Here is a 24,179-nt window from a genome sequence, read left to right on the forward strand (position 1 = left end):
ATTATTAAAAAAAGCCACGGTGTTTTTTCTTAATTTAAAAAAAAATATTTTTTTTATAATAATTGGAGGAATTGAACTAAGAACTAATCGAAAATAATAATATATTCGTTCTCAACATATATGAAAATCAAGCTCCTAAAATTATGCACCACACATTGTCAAAGTTTTCCTCAAAAAAGTTGACAACTAGTTTATTGAATTTTTCGATCATTTCGGACATGACCAGGTGTTTTTCTTAATTTAAAATATATTCCATCTCCAGATATTTGAAAATCAAGCGCCCAAAAGTTTTTGAAATAGCTGTAAAGGATTTTCTCAACAAAAGCACATATGCTTCACACATCAGAGGACAAAAAATGGAATCCTGGAAAAAACTCATCTAACATTATCTGCTTTAAGATGATTAAGTGTTTTGTCCATTACAAAATAAAACGCCAAAAAGTATGCATCACACATTAAAGCAATTTTTTATTGCTTCATATTTTAGACCTTTTCATTAACGTCAATGTCAAATTTGAGGATTACATCCCTATTTCTTCACCCAATACCAATCCCAGATACCAACAGAGACTTCAATATTTCTTCACGATCATATATTAGATCTATTCCTTCACCCAATAACCAATATAGTACCACTTAGCAATCTTCGATCGATTATAGTACACATTTCCGAAACCACCTTCATATTTTCCAGGCAACGCATGAACAGCGACCCTGATAACCATTTTCAGATTCTAAGAACTTTATTTATTTAACAACTTTTCGTGGGCTTAAAGTTCAAATTTCCCATAACCCTTTAATATGCTGTTCTGCACATATCACAATATTCCATTCGGCAAATATTGAAAAATAAGCTCGTGGTAAAGCCATTGAAATTCCAAAAAGTGCAGGAACTTACACCGTAACAGAAAGAAAATAGACTCAAATGAGCTAAAGAGTTGTTTCGCTTGACCGAAAGTGGTGAACTGTCGAATTTGGTTTTTTCCGCTCCGATGAGAAAACATTCGTTGTCGTTGTCCAGCAGTTTGTAAACAAACAAAATGATCGTGTTCACTTGCCAAAGAGGTCAATTGAAAATGTGCACCTTCGGTTGGCCACCAGAACTCAAGCGCCGGCCATGGTGATAGTTTGGGCCTTTATAACAGCCGGTGGTCGCTCTTCGCTCGTATTAATCGACCGTGACATCAGAATAAGTGCCGAATATTATCGCGAAAATATTCTGGAGGGTGTAGTAAAGCCTTGGGCACGCAAACATTTTGGCCGCAGACCTTGGACATTCCAACAGGACTCAGCACCATCGCACTCAGAGGCACACGCCACCCAAGAATGGTAAAAAATTTGGTTCTCCTCCGAATACCAATCCGTTGGACTATTGTGTCTGGAGTGTTATGGAAAGCAAGGTTGGCATTAAAAAATACCAAAGTGTCGATCACCTCAAGCATGCGCTTCGCCGGGAATGGGCCAAAATACCGCAGAGCAACATTCGGGCAGCGTGTGACGGTTTCATTGGCCGTTTGAAGGCCATAATTCGTGCCAAAGGTGACCAAATTCGAACAAATCTAAACTTATTCTAAAATTTGATGCTATTTCCGACATTTTTTTCGCATGCATTCAATAAAATTAAAAAAAAAAAAAACAAGTAAAAAATGCTGTAATTTTGGCCGGGCCGAACTGTGAATATCCTCCACCAATTGGAACGAATTTGGCAATTCTCAAAAACAATAAAATCCGTTAAAAATTCTGTTAAAATCTTAAAAATACCGAATGTAGCTGTTATATTAGGGTCTATACGCGACGACATGGACCTGGGCCTCAATTCTTGTTCTATGAAAATGTGAAATGAAAACTTTTATAGAGGAAAGAAATGTCAAACGAAAAATATTATCATGGAAATATTTTTCATTTCATATTTTCATAGAACAAGAATCCAGCCCCTGGATAGGTAACTTTCGCCATAAGCCATTACAATATTGAAATGCGAAATTTAAAAAAAATCGGTGAATAATGTCGCTAAAATCATCAAAATACTGAATATCGGGAGGTAGCGTTATATGGGGGCTATACGAAGACGTGGACTTGCACAGACAATCTCCTGTCATAGGCTGTAGCATCCATTACGAACATCAAATACCAAATTTGAAAGAATTCCGATAAATATTGTCGTTAAAATCATCGAAATACCGAATATCGGGAAGTACCGCTATACCAAAGCGTGGAAAATCTCATCCTGTATATTAGTCGGCAAAACCGACTGATACTTTTTAATTTGTTTTAATTTAAAAATAATATTTTTTGAGATAAAATCAGATGCTTTACATTGGGCGCCATTGAAGTCAAAATTTATTTAAATTGAATATTTGATTTCTAAAGTAAAATGTGCAACTTGGGCGCCATTGGAATCACATGTGTCGCCAGTTCTCTCTCTCTATCTCTCCCTCTCTCTATCTCTCCCTCTCTCTCTCTCTCTCTCTCTCTTTTTCTCTCTTTCATTACTTATTTTATTATTTTTTGTTTTATTGGCTGAATAAGTGCGGGTATTGGGGTTATTGTGTACCACTATCATAAAACTCGAGTTAAAATTAAAATAAAATAAATTAAAATAATTTACACTGATTTTTTTTTCTGGATCTCACACAATGCCTTTGGAAATTTCTCCTGAAATATTTTTGAGTTTTACGTTGGGCGCCATTGAAATCATAATTTATTCGGAGTCTCTGGCAATGCTTGTAAGAATGTCCCAAGAGATCTATGAATTTCAAAGGCAGGAAACCCCACATTGGGCGCCATTCAAATCACATTTGTCATCTGGCATATTAAATACCCCACCCTCCCGCTCTGTTCACTTTCATCACTCATTTAATTTTTTTTTTCAAATAAAAAACACGCTAATTAATTTGATTCATTGGCTAAATAAATACGGGTAGACAGAACCACATCGAAACCCCTATTAATTATTAAACACCACTTCAAACTAAACGAAAATTATAAATATTTAACATTGAAATTGTTCGTATTGTTCTGGGATGTGAACAAAAGCGGAATAAATGACAAAAGCCATTGATGATGATGATCCAAGCCCAAAAACAACATATTGTTGTAGATGACGACTCGTGTCATCACTTCAATGACACATACTACATTACTGCTTTGGAGGGTAGCATTGAGGGGTTGAAATACCAGGCAGGATACCCTGACGTAAACAGCGAGAGTAAGCGATTGTGTTCATTTGTTTTTCTCTCTCTTGGATATTTTTTAATTCTTTTATTCATGATTATTATCCGCTTTTATTTTTTCCCGTGTCCTTCGCCCAAAGTTTTGCTCAACCATGCAATGCCACCCACCCACCCATTCCACCATTTCACTTTTTTTTGTTATTGTCTCCTGCCTTATTTGCAAATACAGACAGTCAACGGCGGCGACGGCGACTTGATGCTTGGCTGGTTTGAAAGGACGTTATTAAAACGCTCAAACATCCATGTCAATTGACATGGAATTTCCATTGCTACTGCTTCTTCTTCTTCTTCTATAATTTTGCGAGCCTTCATAATTTGTCCTTTTGGGTTATACTATATGGGAATTTTTCACTTAATGAAATCCTATGCGTTCGCTCTCTCGCTTATTTGGCCTTCATTGCAACGTTGCCAAATTTCGTTATGGGAGTTTGTGGTTTTTGTTAAGGAAAATGAAATGGAAATCGAAATTTGATTGAAATGTGGTTTCATCACTTCGCCTCTAGCTGCTGCGGCTGCTGATGGTCAGATTATGACATTGGAATTTAATTACTTGCACATCCAGATCATAATTTTTTTGGGTGAAAATATTTGGGAATGTTTAAAGGTTATAACAAAAAATGTGAAAAATTGATTTTCAAAAAAAAAAAAAAAAAAAAAAATGAAATTATAAAAAAATAAAAAAAAAATCCGAATCAAAATTAATCGAAAGAATGTTGCGGCAATTTACAATAAAATATATTTTTATTAAAAAATAATCATTAAAAACCGCGTAGGGCGTCAATTTTATTTTGCTACCAGGGAATCCATTTTTCTCTGCAAATGCATCCCATATTGCAACGAACGCCATCTATATCTGATTTTTAATAAATGATCTCAATATTATACACGTAAAATTTTTGTGGAAAAACTGCAACAAAGCCAAACGCCCTAATTTTTATATTTTTCTGTTTTAAATTTAATTTATTTTTTTTTTTTTGAATGAAAGCAAAAAATGTCGGAAATATCAAATTTTAGAATAAGTTTAGATTTGTTCGAATTTGTCACCTTTGGCATGAATTATGGCCTTCAAATGGCCAATGAAACCGTCACATGCTGCCCGAATGTTGCTCTGCGGTATTTTGGCCCATTCCCGGCGAAGCGCTTGCTTGAGGTGATCGACACTTTGGTATTTCTTTGGACAACCTTGCTTTGTAAAATACTTCAGACACAATAGTACAACGGATTGGTATCCGGAGATTTTGGTGGTCATTGTGCGCTGGAAATGGAGCGAGGAACCTCATTTTGTAACCATTCTAGGGTGGCGCGTACTGAGTGCGATGGTGCTGAGTCCAAAATCCGCGGCAAAAAGGTTTGCGTGCCCAAGGCTTTAATACACCCTCCAGAATATTTTCGCGATAATATTCGGCATTTATTCTGATGCCACGGTCGATTAATACGAGCAGAGAGCGACCATCGACTGTACACCATCACCATGGCCAGCGCTTGAGTTCTGGTGGCCAACTGATGGTGTACATTTTCAGCTGACCTCTTTGGCAAGTAAACACGATCACTTTGTTTGTTTACAAACTGCTGGACAACGAATGTTGTTTTCTCATCAGAGAGAACCAAATTCGGCAGTTCACCACTTTCGGCCAAGCGAAGCAAATCTTTAGCTGTTTTGAGTCTATTTTCTTTCTGTTGCGGTGTAAGTTCTTGCACTTTTTGGAATTTCGATGGCTTTACCCCGAGTTCATTTTTCAATATTTGCCGAATGGAATATTGCGATAATTTAGCTCACGATCCATTTTTCGGCCACTCCGACGCGGATTTCGCTTCGATCAAGTCGCTTCCTTACTTTTCGAACTATTTCTACTGATGTTGCCCTTTTCTTCCGTACACTTCCTTGAAGTCGGGCTACGCTACCAGTATCACGGTAACGAGCGATGGTACGAGACACAAAATATCTGTTCACATTTAAATGCTGGAGTGCTCCAACGGTAGCTTTGGTTTTCCAACCAAATATAAAGAAATCACACTATCGCGCTTGAATTCCATCACGAGTAGCTCTTTTTCTGGAAAATTCTCACCATAATGCGTTTGTACGCTTGTACACAATAAAATGAGCTGTCACTGGAATAATTTTGACAGCTGTCGGACGAGTGGCTTAGAAATGACAGCAGTCTGGAGTTGCTTGCAGGTTTTTCATCTCACCTTGTATGTAGTTTTGACCCCTATAGTTTGAGATATATTTCCCAATATTAAGGATATAGCTTTAACATTTCATAGAGATCTTTGAATTACATCCAGAATCATTGGGTCATCTCGTTCCAGTTTCGGGAATTGTCTTGTCCCTTGTAAGGATAACTTCGATTTTTTTATGGACAGTGGAAATAGAGATTTCCTGTCCGTTTCCGTTTCGTGACCTATAGGGAAATTTTATGAAGAATATTTTTGTCTTTGAAGTCATCCGTCGAAATTGATGTTTTGTTGGAGTACAGCTTTAACCCTAAAAGGCGCTTTTATGAATTTCTTTGCGTTTAGTTAAGATTTAGACTTTTGTCGTCTTCTAGAACCTATAGTAGAATTTTATAACAAATAATTTTGTAGAATATTTTGACCGGCTACGATCCCGTTTAAAGGGAGTTTTAAACCATATTTAAAAAAGGACCAAAAAGACCCCTTTGTTAACTCGCTTGAAGGTTAAAATTTTCGAGAAAAATATTCCTGGAATTTTTATCTGCAATATTGCCGAAGACACCATATACTTAAAATAAACCGTATACTTAAATATGACATCATTTGCTGTTATGCATAAATTTATGTTAATTTTTTAATTAATTTCGAGAAACTAAAAAAAACTAAATATTTCCATTCCACACCTTTCAACCCCTGATTAAGGACTAACTATATGTAGGGGAAACAGGACTAGCAATTGTAGACAGACATCAATTGCATATAGCCTTGGCTGGTGGTGGTTTCCATATCTACCTCTATTTTTTGAAATAAATAAAAAAGGCAGTCCTTGATTAAGTGATTGATTAAGGCATTTAGAAATAAAATATCAGAAAAAAACGGCCACAAAAGCCCAAGGGTGTTTATGACGCAGGCGCAACTGGCTAAGGGGTTTCCATGTTCAAAATTCACCCAAAACGTATGGGAATTGAAAAAAAAGTGCCAGCTGACACCTTGGTGAAATTTTGCCATAGACCAAGGGTGGTTTGTTTTTGCCACACCAAAAACCCGCCACCACCACTATTTCGAATGCAACACTCCTTGTTAATCATACGGAATTTGTTACACGTATGTGTCCATATCCTGCCATCGGAAATATCCTGCTGTTTATTTAGTTTCATGGTATCATGCCACAACTCAAATGAACACTGGAGTGCTCTACATTTTCTTGGAGGACAGTCTGAGTGTGTGTGTGTGATGGACGAACGTACGGGAACCATATGTTACGGTTGGCCATAATTTTTAATTGTTAATTTATGTTAATGGATTTTATTGCATCACTGCATTTCCTAGCAATGGAATATATTTTTGCGACATCAGACAACCGTGGATGGAACTAATTTTTCTTGTGAGATCTCGGGAAATTAATTTGAGTCTCATATTGCTATATATTTTATATTTATATTTTTTCGAAGTCAGTACTTTATCTAAATCCCAAGAGATCTAAGAACATCGAAAGTAAGAGCCCCACGTTGGGCGCCATTGAAATCATACATTAATTCTATTAATATTTTTCTTTTTTTTTTTTTTTGAGCCAATACTGGTGCTAATATCTCAAAGACCTTCGAATATATGTAGCCCTACTTTGGGCGCCATTTTAAATCATACATGTTTTCTATTAATATTTTTCTTCTATTGTATGTGAGGCAATACTTGTACTAATATCTCGAAAAGTCTTCGAACATATGTAGTGCAAGTCCCACGTTGGGCGCCATCGGATCCAATTGCAGTATTTTTTGCTTAGAAAATAACCCTCCTTTTTATACCTCCACAGTAGTGCAAACCGCTCGTTGGGCGCTATTCAAATACAAATTTGGTTCTAATAATTTTTCCCTTGTCCACTCCGAAATTTGTACAAATATTTCAAAGTGGCGTATAAAAGACTTGGGCGCGCAAACATTTTGGCCACAGACCTTGGACATTCCAACAGGACTCAGCACCATCGCACTCAGCACGCGCCACCCAAGAACGGTTACAAAATGAGGTTCTTCGTCTTCTAGAACCTTTAGTAGAATTTTATGACAAATAATTTTCTAGAACATTTTGTCTTGCTACGATCCCGTTTAGGGGGAGCTTTTAACATTATTTTAGAAAGACGACGACGAGAGGGACATTGTCCCCCCTCTATTTTGGTTCCATTTCGAGATGAACTTTCAAAACGGCCATACACGTGTCTCTTTTCTTTTTATGCACTACTTTCATAATCTGCCGGATTTTCCCAATAATTATTGGAAAAATGTAAATTTTATCTCACAGTGCCTCTCCTGAAATAATGCCTTCTTTGGAATCACTTCTGAATGACATGCCATTCCTTGACTCCTATTTGAATCTCCTTGGCTTTTTTCCTTTTGCATTCACAAAAAAATCTATTTAACCTCCTTTTATATTCAGCAAATCATCCAAAGACCATATTCACAAAACCTTGCAACTCATGGGTGGGCTGTGGCTGATGACTGGCAGCCGGCTGGGAGCAGATGGGAAAACTGTAAAACCACAAACAGAAAACAGAACCAACAGGCACATAAACATTACAATGGCTTCATTCATATCGTTGTTGTTATTGGTCTTGTTGTTGTTGCTTTATGGAAGCGGCCAATAACTTTGACGTGATTGTAACAATGCCAAAGAATGCAATGCAATGCATCTTGGTACGCATAACATGGAGGAGCAATGCACCGAACCGCACCACACCACACAAATGGAACACATTTGCTTGCGTTTGGAAAACCAGTTGTTCGAAACGAATTGGAAAAAAATCGGTTGGAAAAGGAATGCCATCGGAGCAAACAATAAATGTGACATGATGACAACATGACCAATAAATGAGGGTGGCAAAATATTTTCATCAAACTGTTCCAGGAGGAGTGGACAGATATATGCCATTTTCACACCAGATGTCGGGTTAATAGAAGTAATGGGTTGAGTGAAATTTGAAGGGAGTTGTATGCTTATTTCGGATATTATGATCGTTTTGCTTATTCAAAATTTTGACCCTTTGTGGTGGAGGTACCAGAAGAAATAGTCCGATCCCCACCATCTTTATAACAGGCCGTGCGTTGATGGAAATATTGAGACATGCCAAGTCTAAATGGAATCGGATGTTAATTTCGCGCTTTATGAGCTTCTTGGGTACTCAAAATTTTGACACTCTGGGGAGAGGTACCAGAAGGAGCAGACCGATAAATCCCATCTTTACACCAGACCTTCGATAAATAAAAATATTGTGATATGTGTAATTTGAAGAGAACCGGATGCTTATATCGGATTTTGTGATCTTTTTGGTTATTCAAAACATTAACCCTTTGTGGGGGAGGTACCAGAAGAAATGACCCTATCTCTACCATCTTTATAACAGATCTAGTGTTGATGAAAATATTGAGACGTACCAAGTCTGAATGGAATCGGATGTTAATTTCGTGTTTTATGAGCATCCTAGTTATTCAAAGTTATGACATTCCGGGGGAGGTACCAAAAGGAGTTAACCGATATATCCTATCTCCACAGCAGATCTTGTGTTAGTAGAAATAATGGGTTGAGTGAAATATGAAGAGAACCGAAGACTTATTTCAGATTTTATGACCGTTTTGGTTATTCAAAATTTTGACCCTTTGTGAGGGAGGTACCAGAAGGAATGGTCCGATCCTTGCCATCTTTATAACAGGTCGTGTGTTGATGGAAATATTGAGACGTGCCAAGTCTGAATGGAATGGGATGTTAATTCTCCTTTTTTATGAGCTTCATGGTTACTCAAAATGCTGACCCTTTGTGGGGGAGGTACCAGAAGGAATGGTCCGATTTCTACCATCTTTATAACAGATCTTGTGTTGAAGGAACTATTGAGACGTGCTAAGTCTATAGGGAATCGGATGTTAACTTCGAGTACTACGAGCTTCATGGTTACTACAAAAAACTTGACCCTTTGTGGGGGAGGTACCAGAAGGTGTGGACCGATATTTCCCATTGTCACACCAGACCTTCGATTAATAAAAATATTGTGATGTGTGTAATTTGAAGAGAACCAGATGCTTACTTCGGATTTTATGGCCGTATCGGTTATTCAAAATTTTGAGCCTTTGTGGGGGTGGTACAAGAAGAAATGGTCCGATCTCCACAATTTTTATAACAGATCTTGTGTTGATTGAAATATTGATATATAATAAGTCCGAATGAAATCGAAGGGTAATTTCGTGTTTTATGAGCTCCATGTTACTCAAAATTTTGACCCTTTGTGGGGGAGGCACCACAAGGAGTGGACCGATATATTCCATCCTCACACCAGATGTCGAATTAGCAGAAATAATGGGTTGAGAGAAATATGAAGAGAACCGGATGTTTATTTCGGATTATATGATCGTTTTGTTTTTCAAAATTTTAACCCTTTGTGGGGGAGGTACCAGAAAAAATTACCGATCGGTACCATCTTTACAACAGATCTTGTGTTGATGAAAATATAGAGATGTACCAAGTCTGAATGGAATCGGATGCTTATTTCGCGTTTTATGAGCTTTATGAATATTAAAAATTTTGATCCTCTGGAGGAGGAGGTGCCAGAAGGAGTGGACCGATATATTCCATCTTCACACCAGACCTTCGATTAATAAATACATTGTGATGTGTGTAATTTGAAGACGATCGGAACAATTACATCACATTTTATAAGAGTTATAATTATTCCAAATTTGGACCCTTTGTGGGGGAGATCCTTGATGGAGTGCACCGATATTGTCCATTTTCGCACCTGACCTAGCATTGATGTAAATATTAGGATTTGCAAAGTTGGAGCAAAATCGGATTACCTTTTCCCTTTCTGTGCAGTAAATTATTTTAATTGAAAATTTCGACCTTTTATGGGGGAGGTACCAGAAGCAGTGGAGTGATATTGCCCATCTCCGAACTCCATCGCAATTTGATAATAATATTACGCTGTACCAAGTTTGAAGCACATCGGATACTACCATCGAGACTTATCGTGTGTACAAGCCAGATAGAAGGATGGACGAACGGACGGACATCGCTAGATCGACTCCAAATGCCCTGAAACGGATTTTCTCCAAAGCGATATTGGGTCTGAGACCATTATTTCGATGAGACACGTTTTGGCCCTATCAAATGATATATATACCCTCTCTAGCCATAAGGCTGAGGGTATAAATATGTTTAGGCTACAAAAGTACATGGTGAGATGAAAAAACTGCAACCAATTTCAGAATGCTGTCATTTCTAAGGCACTCGTCCGACAGCTGTTAAAATTATTCCAGCGACAGCTCATTATATTGTTTACAAGCCTACAAAGGCATTTTGGTGAGAATTTTCCAGAAAAAAGTTATTCGTAATGGAGTTCAAGCGTGATAGTGTGATTTTTTTATATTTGGCTGGAAAACCACAAGTGGCTATCGTTAGAGCACTCCAGCATTTAAATGTGAATCAATCTCACAGTGGCCGAAAAATGGCTCGTGAGTTGAACATATCGCAATATTTCATTCGGCAAATATTGGAAAATGAGCTCGGGGTAAAGCCATTGAAATTTCAAAAAGTGCAAGAACTTACACCGCAACAGAAAGAAAATAGACTCAAGCGCTTCGCCGGCGGGAATGGGCCAAGATAATGTATAGCAACATTCGGGCAGCGTGTGACGGTTTCATTGGCCGTTTGAAGTCCAAAGGTGACCAATTCGAATAGATCTAAACTTATTCTAAAATTTGATGCTATCTCCGACCTTTTTTTTCATTCAATAAAATTTAAAAAAGTAGTAATAATTATGGCGTTTGACTTTGTTGCAGTTTTTTTTTACCACACCCTGCATAAAAAATCACTTGTTCATAGAATCCATGAACACATTTTTAAATCAAACTAGTTGCAGATTATGAGAATAATATTGTTGATATTCAGATCATTTACTCTTTGCTTATCACTGTCATTTGAGGTTAGTTTTCCTTTGGACCACAACAAAAATACAGAGTTTTTTCAAAAAATGTCACTTGTTCTTAAAAGTTATGAACTTTTTTCATAGAAACCAAAAATGAAATTAATAAATACATTTTAAGATCTCTGTATTTTACCTCAGAATCACTATAAGTTTTGATATTTAAGCTTTCACTTGCTTGCTATTTTTATGGACTTCTTATGAGCACTTTATGAAATATATTTTAAAATCTAGGTATGTTTTTCTTAAAAACATATTTCTTGATATTTTCACTTCTTTGAAATTTTTATGAATTTTTTTAATATAATAACTTCTTTTTAATATAATAAATTCTTTTAACACTTCTTTTGAAAAATAAATATTTATACGAATATCGTATCATTTATTCTTGAAATTTTAGTCTTCACTCGTTTGTAATTTTTACCTTAGAAAGAATTAATTATTTTAATTTTTAATCCAATTTTAAAACAAAAAATTAACTTTTTTTCAAACCCGAAACCGAAAGAGATTAAGAATAACCGAAAAAAAAGATATGCTTCCGCTCTTCACGACACCGCACACAGACTGTTGGGCCAGGCAGCTGAGAGTAGGAAGACTTGTGCTGGCTGGTCTGGTTGGCTGAACTGTGTCAACTTTAAATCTAATGACGGGGGTCAGGTCAAATAAATAACTAGAAGTAGTGTGTGTGGAAAGGAGGAAAACGCCCTTAAATTAGAAACACACACAGGCTCACACACACATAGACCACATAATTTAATATTACGAATGCCACCATAATCATGAACATCATCATCATTGCAATGGAAAGTGTAATAAAAAAAAATTGTTAGAAATGCCGGCATTTGACAATTTACCGTACGAGATGGTATGAGGGGAGTGAGGGATGATTGGGAACTAGGCTTACTGTCATCACTCAGGGAGTAACAAAGAAGTTTACCACCCAAAAAAGGGTCTCGTGTCTTTAATTTGTTCACAAATTTTGAAGGCACCCTCAAACCAGAGACGTACTTACTTAGGCCGAAAACCTACTTAAAGACAATCAGTAACAATAATTTCGACTTCGATGACGACTAATGAGAATGAGAATGTTCGGTCGCCTCGACTGCATTGCTTGATGCGACGGCAATGATGCGAATCGAAAAAAATTACTCATATGCCAAGAATGAGTTGATGAGTGGATGAGGGTTCCCATGATGGAATCCTCAAACCCAGAAGGCAGTCAAGTCAAGTTAGTTAGTCAATGGATGGGAATGATTCAGATGCCGCAACAAAATAATGTGTTTAATTTGTAATTTGCTTTTAATTAAATTATAAGGGTCAAAAAGGGGCAACAAGTATGCCGCACACACAGCTGGAAATATGTGGCTATTGAATGGGAATAAATTTTAGTATGATTGTAGAAAAAAATAGTTATTGAAAAAATAAAATAACAAAAAAAGCGAACATTCCATGAGGCTGTAGAAAAAAAAATAAACTTAAATCCACAGGGATTTGTTAATAAATATATAAAGGCAGAGACGGGTTTGGCGCCCAATGTGGGGTAAACAAAATATATCCCATAAAAAAATTTACAAATTATCTCGAATCTCGAAATTGATTTTAAATCTTCAAAAAGTGAAGCAAAATAATTTTCGGGGAAATAATTCATATTGAGAGCATTATAAAGTGAAATTTTGGCGTCCAACGAGGGTCAAAATGTAAAGTTTATGTTGTCAAAATAAAAATTATTGGCTATAAAGAATTAATCTTCAAGTTTTATGGATAAATAAAATAATAAATAATAAATAAGAAAAGCCTAAAAGTATTTGCTAATAAACATATAACGGCAGAGACGGATTTGGCGCCCAACGTGGGGTAAACAAAATATGTCCCATAAAAAATTTACAAGTTATTCAAACCTCGAAATTGATCTTCAAGAAGTGAAGCAAAAGAATTTACAGGGAAATGATTCATATTGAGAGCATTATAAAGTGTAATTTTGGCGCCCAACGAGGGTCAAAATGTAAAGTTTATATTGTCAAAATAAAAACTGTTGGCTATAAAGAATTAATCTTCGAGTTCTATGGATAAATGTAAAGAAAACCCCAAAAGTATTTGTTAATAAATATATATAGGCAGAGACGGGTTTGGCGCCCAATGTAGGGTAAACAAAATATATCCCATAAAAGTTACAAGTTATTCAAACCTCGAAATTGATTTTAAATCTTCAAAAAGTGAAGCAAAAGAATTTACAGGGAAATAATTCATATTGAGAGCATTATAAAGTGTAATTTTGGCGCCCAACGAGGGTCAAAAATGTAAAGTTTATGTGGTAAAAATAAAAATTATTGGCTATAAAGAGTTAATCTTCAAGTTTTATGGATGAATTTGAAAAAAAAAAAAAACCTAAAAGAATTTGTTAATAAATATATAACGGCAGTCACGGATTTGGCGCCCAACGTGGGGGAAACAAAATATAGCAAAAAAAAAAAAATTAACAAATTATCTCAAACCTCGGAATTGATCAAAAACGAAGCAAAAGAAGTTATAGGAAAGTCATTCATCTCAAGAGTAATGAAAAAATAAATGTTGGCGCCCAACGGGGATCAGAATATAAAGTTTATGTGATTAAAATAAAAACTGTTGTCTGAGTTCTATGGATAAAATAAAAAAAGAATACAATTTGTTAACAAATATATAACGGCAGACACGGATTTGGCGTCCAACGCGGGGGAAACAAAATAGAGCTCAAAAAATTTAGCAAATTATCTCATAACCCTAAATTGAATTTAAATCTTTAAAAACGAAGCAAAATGATTTATAGGGAAATCCTTTATCTTAAGACTTTGACCAAAGAGCAATGTTGGCGCCCAACGGGGGTCAAAATGTAAAGTTTGATACAAATAAAAAAATTATCGCTTTTAATAATTAATTTCTTAAGGTTCTTGTTCAACAAAATCCCAAAAAATTAGTTTTCGTTGTTGATGACCTGACATCCATAATTCACGTCTAACAATTTAACAAGTAAAAAAGCTGTAAGTTTGGCCGAGCCGAACTTTCAATACCCTCCACCATTTGGAACGAATTTGGCAATTTTCAAAAAAAAAATGCATTAAACATTTTTTTAAAATCTTAAAAATACCGAATGTAGCCGTTATTTTAGTGTCGATACGACGAAGAGGAAGAAGAGAGTAGGTTACTTTTGTCATAAGCCATTACAATATTTAAATACGAAACTTGAAAAAAACCGTGAATAATGTCACTAAAATCATCAAAATACCAAATATCGGGAGATACCATTATATGGGGGCTACACCAAAACGTGGACCTACATTGCCCACTTTCAATACCAAAAGTCCTGCAATATAATACACATTTGAGTCAATCATCCTACTTCATTACGTTGGGAAGCTAGAGTGATTTCCACAGACAGACAGACGGGTAGAATCGTCTTAGAATTTTACGCTGATCCAGAATATATACTTTGTAGGATCTATTATGAATATTTCGAGGAGTTACAAACGGAGTGACAAATGATGGAAAAAAAGGGGACAACATCTACGTTGAAGACGAATGGATGTCGTTTACAGTTGTCACTAATAATTTAGGGAACACTTAAGAATGGGCGAATCTTTCCGAAACCATGGTAGACATACATCCTACTTTTCTCCACTAACAGATATGTGACGTTTTCGCAAAAAAAGGTTTGAAATGAATGGCGCGCAACTTGGCAATATTTTATTTCACAATTTGTCGCCTAAAAAATATATCTCCTCCAATAGTATACTAAGAAAAGGTAATGTGAATTAAATTTTGGCGCCCAATTGGGGGATGAAATCAACATTTCAGACTTCTAGAATGTTAGTTGGCGCCCAACGTGGCTAAATATTACCTGCCAATTTCGGGTATATATTTTCAAATAAAGTCATGATTATTTGTACAAAAATATTAAATATTCGACAAGGATGGCGTCCAATCTGGAGGAAAAACTACGTTCAATAAGAAGTAACCTAAAAGAACCCTAAAGTTTAGATCTCATAGCCTAAGAAATCTTATAAAGCCTAGAAACTATGAGGGAGAAATGACGCCCAAATATGACACAGGCAAAGATGGACTAACTACCCATTTAAGTTTATCTGGATCTAAAGGACATTCTAGGAAAAATTGCTCAAACGTTTGTCTGGCGCCCAACGTGGAAATATTTTATTGAAGAATTTTTTGCATAGTTATTGAAACAATCGGATTTTTGAAGAAAAAAAATTAATTCTAAAAATATGTGACTTCCAAAATGGGTTAAAGGAAGTGTGATTTCGGTGTTAGCGCCCAATGTGGGTTGATTTTTAAATAAAGTAATTTTTAGGGTCATTCCATTTTTCTTTCATGGCAACAAGCCGCCGAGAGTAAAACAAAGTCTAAAAGTTTCCAGCAGATAACTCCAAAATAAAAATAAGTAATCATTTTATCACAAATGTTAAAGTCGAGATCTAAATATAAGATAATATGTCACAATTTGTGGATGGCGCCCAACGTGACAATATTTTAGTTGTTATATCTTCGAGAAACCATATTCTTATGAGGAAGAATATAACATAAAAAATATATACTCCAAAAATGGAAAAATACTACATATTAATGGTTATTCTGGGTTAGAATGGCGCCCAACGTAAAACCTTTTTTTTTGAAAAATTTTCGCAAATAATTCCATTTTCATATTAATTTAAAAAAAAATCTACAAATTAAATTTTTATTCTGAAACACATGGCGCCCAACGTGGGGCAGAGACTATTTTATGCAGCATAGATCTTAAAGAAACGGAATATTTATCAGTATATAACAGATGGCTCCGTCATTTTATTTCTATTATTAAAATTATGAAAAATAAAATCCTCGATTTTTGATAACGTGGCGTCCAACGTGGGAAGTGGTTATTTTTACTTTTAATGCAGCATGGAAATGTAATGTATTGTTACCCGTAATAAAAATAGTTTCTACTGGACTATGGGAAATATGGTTTTCGATTTTCTTCCCAACAACGTTGACCAATTTCATATAAAATAAAATAAATTGAATTGAGATATTGAATCCATGACCACTCTTCATAATTTATTGTCCTTTATTACCCCCCACACATTGGCATTGTAAAACCAATTCAACGTTATGCTGGTGCAATTAGTCCTCCATTGAAAATAATATTTCCTTTATTACACCCCTATGTCTGTTCATAAAATTTAATTTATTTGAATGTTTTTCTAAAATTCCGTAAAATTCCGCTGGTGCCAAAATTCACATCAAGGTCGAAAGTCTATGTCTACAATTTTACTGCCGCAAAAGAGTTTGCAACAAAAAGATGATAAAATGACTGTGCTAGATTTTTTCCTCTCTCTATCTCGATTTATCCTAAGTGTCAAGGTTGATGCCATCGTCGTCGTCATGTGGAAGATGATAGAGAAAAAAAAACACAGCATTGGGTCAAGGATTCAGTTGTTGCTAAGGTGGCTGGCTAGCCGCATCATGTACACATCGGGGACATATGGATGGCAAAATCAGAGGCAAAGACCAAGAAATAAATAAATGAAGTTAAAGGATGCTAATTGAAATTACCTATGACTGGCTGACTGATATTTGCCAAAACAAGGCCTTTAAATTTAGTTAATTAGTGTTCGGAATAAAAAAATATAATTTTCACTCTTAACTTTAAATTGGAAGGGAATAAAGCATTTGAAAACTTCAGCCACAAAAAATTGTATTTTTTAATGAATTATTGACATTTTCAATTAACATTTCTTATACTTACGCAGACAACCACTTTTTAGAAATATATATTAGGTCAGAATTTAAGAGTGCTTACCTAAAAAAGAAAATATTTATTATTAAAATATTAATATTAAAATATATATATTATAACAACAATATAAAAATATATATAAAGAAAATTGTAATTGCAGAATAAAGTTTTCTATAAATTCAATTTCTTAAAATGTAGAAAAAATCGGTCGTCTTTGAATGTATTGATCTTTTTATAAAAGAGGTTTTAAAATCCCTAAGGTCCCTGATGTAGAAGGTCCTTGGAGAAATTATTACAAAACATCACAAATTATTGCAAATTCAATTATTGTGGCGCCCAAAGTGGGGCTGGTGCTAAAATGATCAAATTAAACGAAGAGCTCGATCTTCTAGATAAACGTCAAATAATTTCGCAACCTGCAAGGAGGTACGATTGGAAACAATTGTTTGCGCCCAACATGAAAATAAGTTATTTGAATGTGTTGGTCCTTTTAGGTTGGTCCAGGTACCTGGTTCAGAAGGTTCTTCGAAAATTATTTCAAAAACCACAGTCCACCACATTATTGCCAATTCAATTTTTGTGGCGCCCAATGCGGGACAGGAACTAAAATGATGAAAAATTAAACAAAGAAGTGGATCTTTCAGATAAACGTCAAACAATTTCGCAACCTGCAAGGAGGTACGATTGGGAACAAATGTTGTCGTCCAACAAGAAAATCAGTTATTTGAATGTGTTGGTCCCTTTATAAAAAGGGGTTTTGAATTCCAGGTCCCTGGCTCAGAAGATCCTTTGAGAAATTATTGCAAAAAATCAAAGCCTACTATATTATTGCAAATTAAATTTTTGTGGCGCCCAATGTGGGGCAGGAACTAAAATGATCAAAAATTAAACAAAGAGGTGGATATTCTAGACGACCGTCAAACCATTTTACAATCTGCAAGAAGGTACAATTGCAAAAGAATGGTTGGCGCCCAAAGTGAGACAAAAAAAAAAACGAAAATCGTAATTGCTTTCAGATTTCATTACTAAAAAAGCATTTTTGTTTCGAAGGGTGAGATAAAAAAAAAAAAAACTGCAACAAAGTCAAACGCCATTATTTTCACATTTTTTTTAAATTTTATTGAATAAAAGCAAATAACGTCGGAAATAGAATCAAATTTTAGAATAAGTTTAGATTTGTTTGAATTTGGTCACTTTTGGCACGAATTATGGCCTTCTAACGGCCAATGAAACAGTAACGCGCTGTCCGAATGTTGCTCTGCGATATTTCGCCCCATTCCCGGCGAAGCGCTTGCTGAAAGTGATCGACACTTTGGTATTTTTTAGTGTCAACCTTGCTTTCCAAAATACTCCAGACACTATAGTCCAACGGATTGGTATCAGGAGATTTTGTGCACTGGAAATGCAGCGAGGAACCTCATTTAGTAACCATTCTTGAGTGGCGTGTTCCTCTGAGTGCGATGGTGCGGAGTCCTGTTGGCATATCCAAGGTCTGCAGCCAAAATGTTTGCTTGCCCAAAGCTTTAATACACCCTCCAGAATATTTTCGCGATAATATTCAGCATTAATTCTGATTCTGATGGCACGGTCGATTAATACGAGCGGAGATCGACCATCGGCTGTTATGGCGGCCAACACCGTCACCATGGCCGCGCTTGAGTTTTGGTGGCCAACCGAAGGTGCACATTTTCAGCTGACCTCTGACCACCACTTTCGGCCAAGCAAAGCAACTCTTTAGCTCTTTTGAATCTATTTTCTTTCTGTTGCGGTATAAGTTCTTGCACTTTTTGGAATTTCAATAGCTTTACTCCTAGTTCATTTTTCAATATTTGCCGAATGGAATATTGCGATATGTTCAGCTCACGAGCAATTTTTCGGCTACTGTGACGACGGTTTGGATCAAGTCGCATCTTTACTTTTCAAACCATTTCTGCTGATATTGCTGTTTTCTTCCGTCCACTTACTTGTCGGGCTTCGCTACCAGTAACAGAGTAACGAGCGATGATACGAGACACAAAAGATTTATTCTGATTTAAATGCTGGAGTGCTCTAACTTTAGCCACTTGTGGTTTTCCAGCCAAATATGAAGAAATCACACTATCACGCTTGAATTCCATCGCGAATAACTTTTTTTTCTGGAAAATTATCACCAATATGCTTTTGTACGCTTGTAAACAATACAATGAGCTGTCACTGGAATAATTTTAACAGCTGTCGGACGAGTGGTTTAGAAACGACAGCAATCTGAAGTTGGTTGCAGTTTTTTCATCTCACCCTTATATCCGTCTGTAGAAATCACTCTAGCTTCCGAACGAAACCAAGTAGGTTGATAAAATTTTACTCAAATCTATGTAATGTCTTCAGAACTTTCGGTATTGAAAATGTAGCCATGTATTTCCACGTTTTGGTACAGCCCCCATATAACGGTATTTTTCACCAGAATTGTTTCAAATTTGGTATTTAAAGTTCCTAATAAGGCCCCATATAACAGTGCCTCCCTATTTTCGGTACTTTAGTGATTTTAGCGACATTATTCACCGGAAATATTTCAAATTTGGTATTTCAAGTTCGTAATGGATATTACAGCCTATGACAGAAAATTGGCTGTACAGGTCCATGTCTTCGTATAGCCCCCATATAACGGTACCTCCCAATATTCGGTATTTTTATGATTTTAGCGAAATTATTCACCGGAATTGTTTCAAATTTTGGTATTTGAAGTTCGTAATGGACATTTCAGCCTGAGAAAAAAAATTGTCTGTGCAGGCCTACGTCTTCGTATAGCTCCATATAACGCTACCTTCCTATTTTCGGTATGTTGACGATTTTAGCGACATTATTCACCGGAATTGTTTCAAATTTGGTATTTGAAGTTCGTAATGGATACTTCAGCCTAAGACAGAAAATTGTCTGTACAGGTTCACGCCTTCATATAGCCCTCATATAACGGCACCCTCCGATATTCGAAATTTTGATGATTTTAGCGACATTATTCTCGGGAATTGTTTCAAATTTGGTATTTGAAGTTCGTAATGGATACTTCAGCCTATGACAGAAAATTGTCAGGTCCACGTCTTCTTATAGGTCCCCATATAACTGTACATCCCGATATTCGGTATTTTGATGATTTTAGCGACATTATTCACAAAATTTTTCTGCAAGTTCCGCATTTTCCTATGCGTCGTCGTAAAGACCCTAATAAAACGGCTACATTAGGTATTTTTAAAATTTTAACAGAATTTTTAACGGATTTTATATTTTTTAAAAATTGTCAAATTCGTTCCAAATGGTGGAGGGTCTTCAAAGTTCTGTCCAGCCGAACTTACAGCTTTTTTACTTGTTGGTTGCTAAATTAATGATATTACGTTATTTAGGAACTAAAAATTATAAAAATCTTTTGCATATAAATGTTGGCGCCCAACGTGGGTCCATGGTCTAAAATTTAATTTTTCTCACAGATTTTATTCAAAATATTATTTTCCTTTTGTAAATTGTAATGGCTTATGACAAAAGTTGCCCATGCAGGTCCACGTCGTCATAGAGACTCATAATATAACGGCTACATTTTTTTAAAGATTTTAACAGAATTTTTAACGGATTTTATATTTTTTAAAAATTGCCAAATTCGTTCCAAATGGTGGAGGAGGTTCGGCCCGGCCGAACTTACAGCTTTTTTACTTGTTAGTTCTTAAATAAATGATATTACTTCATTTAGGAACTAAAATTTATACAAATCTTTTGGATATAAATGTTGGCGCCCAACGTGGGTTTATGGTCTAAAATTTAATTTTTCTCACAGATTTTATTCAAAATATTATTTTCCTTTTGTAAATTGTAATGGCTTATGACAAAATTTGCCTATGCAGGTCCACGTCGTCGTATAGACCCTAATATAACGGCTACATTCGAAATTTTTAAAAATTTAAAAAAAATTTTTAACGGATTTTATATTTTTTAAAATTGCCAAATTCGTTTCAAATGGTAGAGGAGGTTCGGCCCGGCCGAACTTACAGCTTCTTTACTTGTTAGTTCCTAAATAACTGATATTACGTTATTTAGGTACTAAAAATTATAAAAATCTATTGCATACAAATGTTGGCGCCCAACGTGGGTCCATTGTCTACAATTGTATTTTTCTCACAGATTTTATCCAAAATTTTATTTTCCTTTTGAATTCTCATCAAAATTGATTACCTTGACATCAATTATGATTAATTGCTCGATGGCCCTTAAAATGTTAGTTCAATTATTGTAGGTAGTTGTATCCTTTGCCCAAATCTCCCACTTCACATCTGTAAATCCAAATTTACAATGAAATTCGATCCACTTGTTAATTCCATTCGGCAAAATCAAGCAGGCCATAAAACAAATATTGTCTGGTTTTTGTTTTAATTTTCTGGACAATGGTGCTCAGATTGGATGATTGTCAGATGGAAAACTGCTGACACAGCAACGTTGCCTGGGAGTGAGCGAGAGCTAGAGAGACCACCAACAAAAACAAAATCATTTGTCAGCAATTTGTTGCATTTCTTTGTTTTCTTTTCGGCTGTTTGGTAATTTGTACAAAATTTATTAATGGCTTCTGTGGGGGATGCAGTAGCCCCAGACTTATGCACTTGTATCCTCACCAAACATGGATATGTGATAAAGTTATAAACCCATCATCACCGCCATCCACAAAACATTTAATAACTGGCCATGGAGAAGTGCGTTTTGACTATCCCATCACCACCATCTCATCCATCTGGGTTATGCCAGCCAGCACTGAGGCAATAAGTCACAAAAGGGATGGTGCAGTGGCTGGCAGTCTGACCCGGCATTTCTCTGACGTAGACACTTTTGATTTCATTTATTGTCGTTTTTTTGTTGTTATCTCATGGCCGACAACTGCCACAACCACAAAAGAGATGAGTGCACGCATTTCAAGTGCGTCTGACTGACTGGTTGGCTCAATGGCTGGCTGGCTGACTGGCTGACTGGCTGGCTTTAATGAAATTGTTTTTCGCCACTGGCCTTTTGTTATTGGTTTTGTCATAATTTCTTACCCCCTCGCTCTCTCTTTCCCCCCTCTCTTTTTGATATCAAATTCAAGATGTGCAACTTTTCGACAGATGTCACGTATTGTTTTCCAAAAGGAGCTTTGCAGCAGGACTTGTTTTAAGGATATTAATATGCAAGCCTTGTTGACACATTGTTACCGTTTAGAAAGTAAGTTACCCTTATTTGTTTTTTTTTTTTTTTTTTTTTCGGAATATGCCTCTAACAATGAAACAACACTTTAAAACCGGAAGAGATTTGTTTGTCCACAGAACCAGTTTTGACTTGGCGTCTGGTCCTTTTGTTTGCAACTTGTTTTTTCAAAACGATAAAAAAAATACTTTCTCTTTCTAAGGGGGTTGCTCGTCTCACGCCCAAGTTTTGTAATTTTAATGGATATTTGAGTAAAATCTTCTTGTTTGTCTGGTTCGAAAAATTCAATGTTAAAAGATGTTAAGGTCATAGGTTAGATTCAAGATAAAAGAGTCACTTAAAAATCAGGCAACTTATTTTAACTTTAAACTTTTGAATAAACTTAGCAGGTCTCCACTTTTGTAACGAAATTTTCAAACAATTTATGACAATAGAACCCAAAGGTGGTTTTTGAAAAAATTATAACATAGATCTCAAGAAATGTGTGAAAATGGCGCCCAACGTGGATTTTAACAACTGCAGGAATATGGCGGGTCCCAGAATGTTAGTCTCAATGAAAATACATAAATATAATCCTTTCTCTCTCAGAAAATAAGACTATATGGTGCCCAAAGTTGGTCTGAATATGGCGCCCAACGTGGGTGTCAAGAAATGCATGATTATGGTGTCCAACTCAGCAAATGTGTAAGTATAACTATCAACGTTGGTCTCAACAAATGTAAATGTAATATATCTTCCATCGTGGTTATTACCAAATAAGTAAATATGGCGCCCAACGTTGGTTTCAGCAAATGGGTGAAAATAAATGTACTCATTTGTAAAATTTCCAGAGTTCGTCCTTCGTGGCTCTCAGAAAAATTAATGGCAAAATTGGCGCCCAACATGTATTTTTATAAGTGCCGTCATTTTCTGGGCATGACAATGATAACAAACTTTGCATACTACAAATAAAGCACATTGGCGTCTAACATGGGTCTCAATCAATATAACGTAATACTCGTGGCAATCGACAGGTTGAAGAAAACTGTTCATAACTCGGTGTGTATCTCAAAGAATGAATTCCAATGACGTCTAAAGTAAATTTTGGAAAATTTGCAAAAACTGAGGAACAATGGCGCCCAACGTGGCTCTCAACAAATTAAAAAGAAAAACCTTGAATAAGTGTGTAAGATTGGACAAATGTCCACATCAAAAAATACAATCCGAGCCATGGCGCCCAATGTGACTTGGCATGTAAAAGAAGACAATCAAAAACTGTGTCTTAAATTATGTATGCCGAGGACGTCCATCGTAAATTAATGAAGTTTTTGGGGGCAATGGCGCCCAAAGTGGCTCTCGACAAAGTGGAGAAAACTTTCAATCCCTTTGACACAATGTTCATATCAAAAAACACAAGCCAAGGACGGTTTTTTTTTTTATTCGGTGTCCAGCATAGCCTTGAACGTGGATTTTGAAGACGTGGATATTTTAAGACATTTTTAAAGTATTTTTTTTTTTTGGATTTCAAAAACATTTTTTCAAAGGTCCAGCGGAGCCACAAACACTGATTTTTAAGAACATTTTTTTCAAAGCACCAATGAGTCAAAAACCTGGATTTTTAAAGACATTTAATCCGAGGTGCAGCAGAACCTAACACGTGAGCCTTAAACGTGGATTTTTAAAGGTCTAGAGAACCATAAATGTTTTTTTAAATATCTAGCAGGGACGTAAAGTTGAATTCTTAAAGAAATTTTATATGAGGTCCATTAGAGCCTCAAACTAAAAATACGGATTTTTATTCGAGAACCAACATGGCCTCAATCGAGAATTTTTAGATACAATTTTGACTTGGTCTTGCCGAGCCAACAACGTCGATTTG

General features: G+C 35.8%; 1 protein-coding gene across 3 annotated transcripts in view; it reads right to left on the reverse strand.

Annotated features, from left to right (window-relative positions):
* LOC101899792 (neuroglian) overlaps nucleotides 1-24,179 on the reverse strand; it is a 207,676-nt gene that overhangs the window by 135,632 nt on the left and 47,865 nt on the right. The gene's annotated exons all lie outside the window — the stretch shown is intronic.

This window comes from Musca domestica, unplaced genomic scaffold, assembly GCF_030504385.1.
Source record: "Musca domestica strain aabys unplaced genomic scaffold, Musca_domestica.polishedcontigs.V.1.1 2, whole genome shotgun sequence".
Lineage (NCBI taxonomy): Eukaryota > Metazoa > Arthropoda > Insecta > Diptera > Muscidae > Musca > Musca domestica.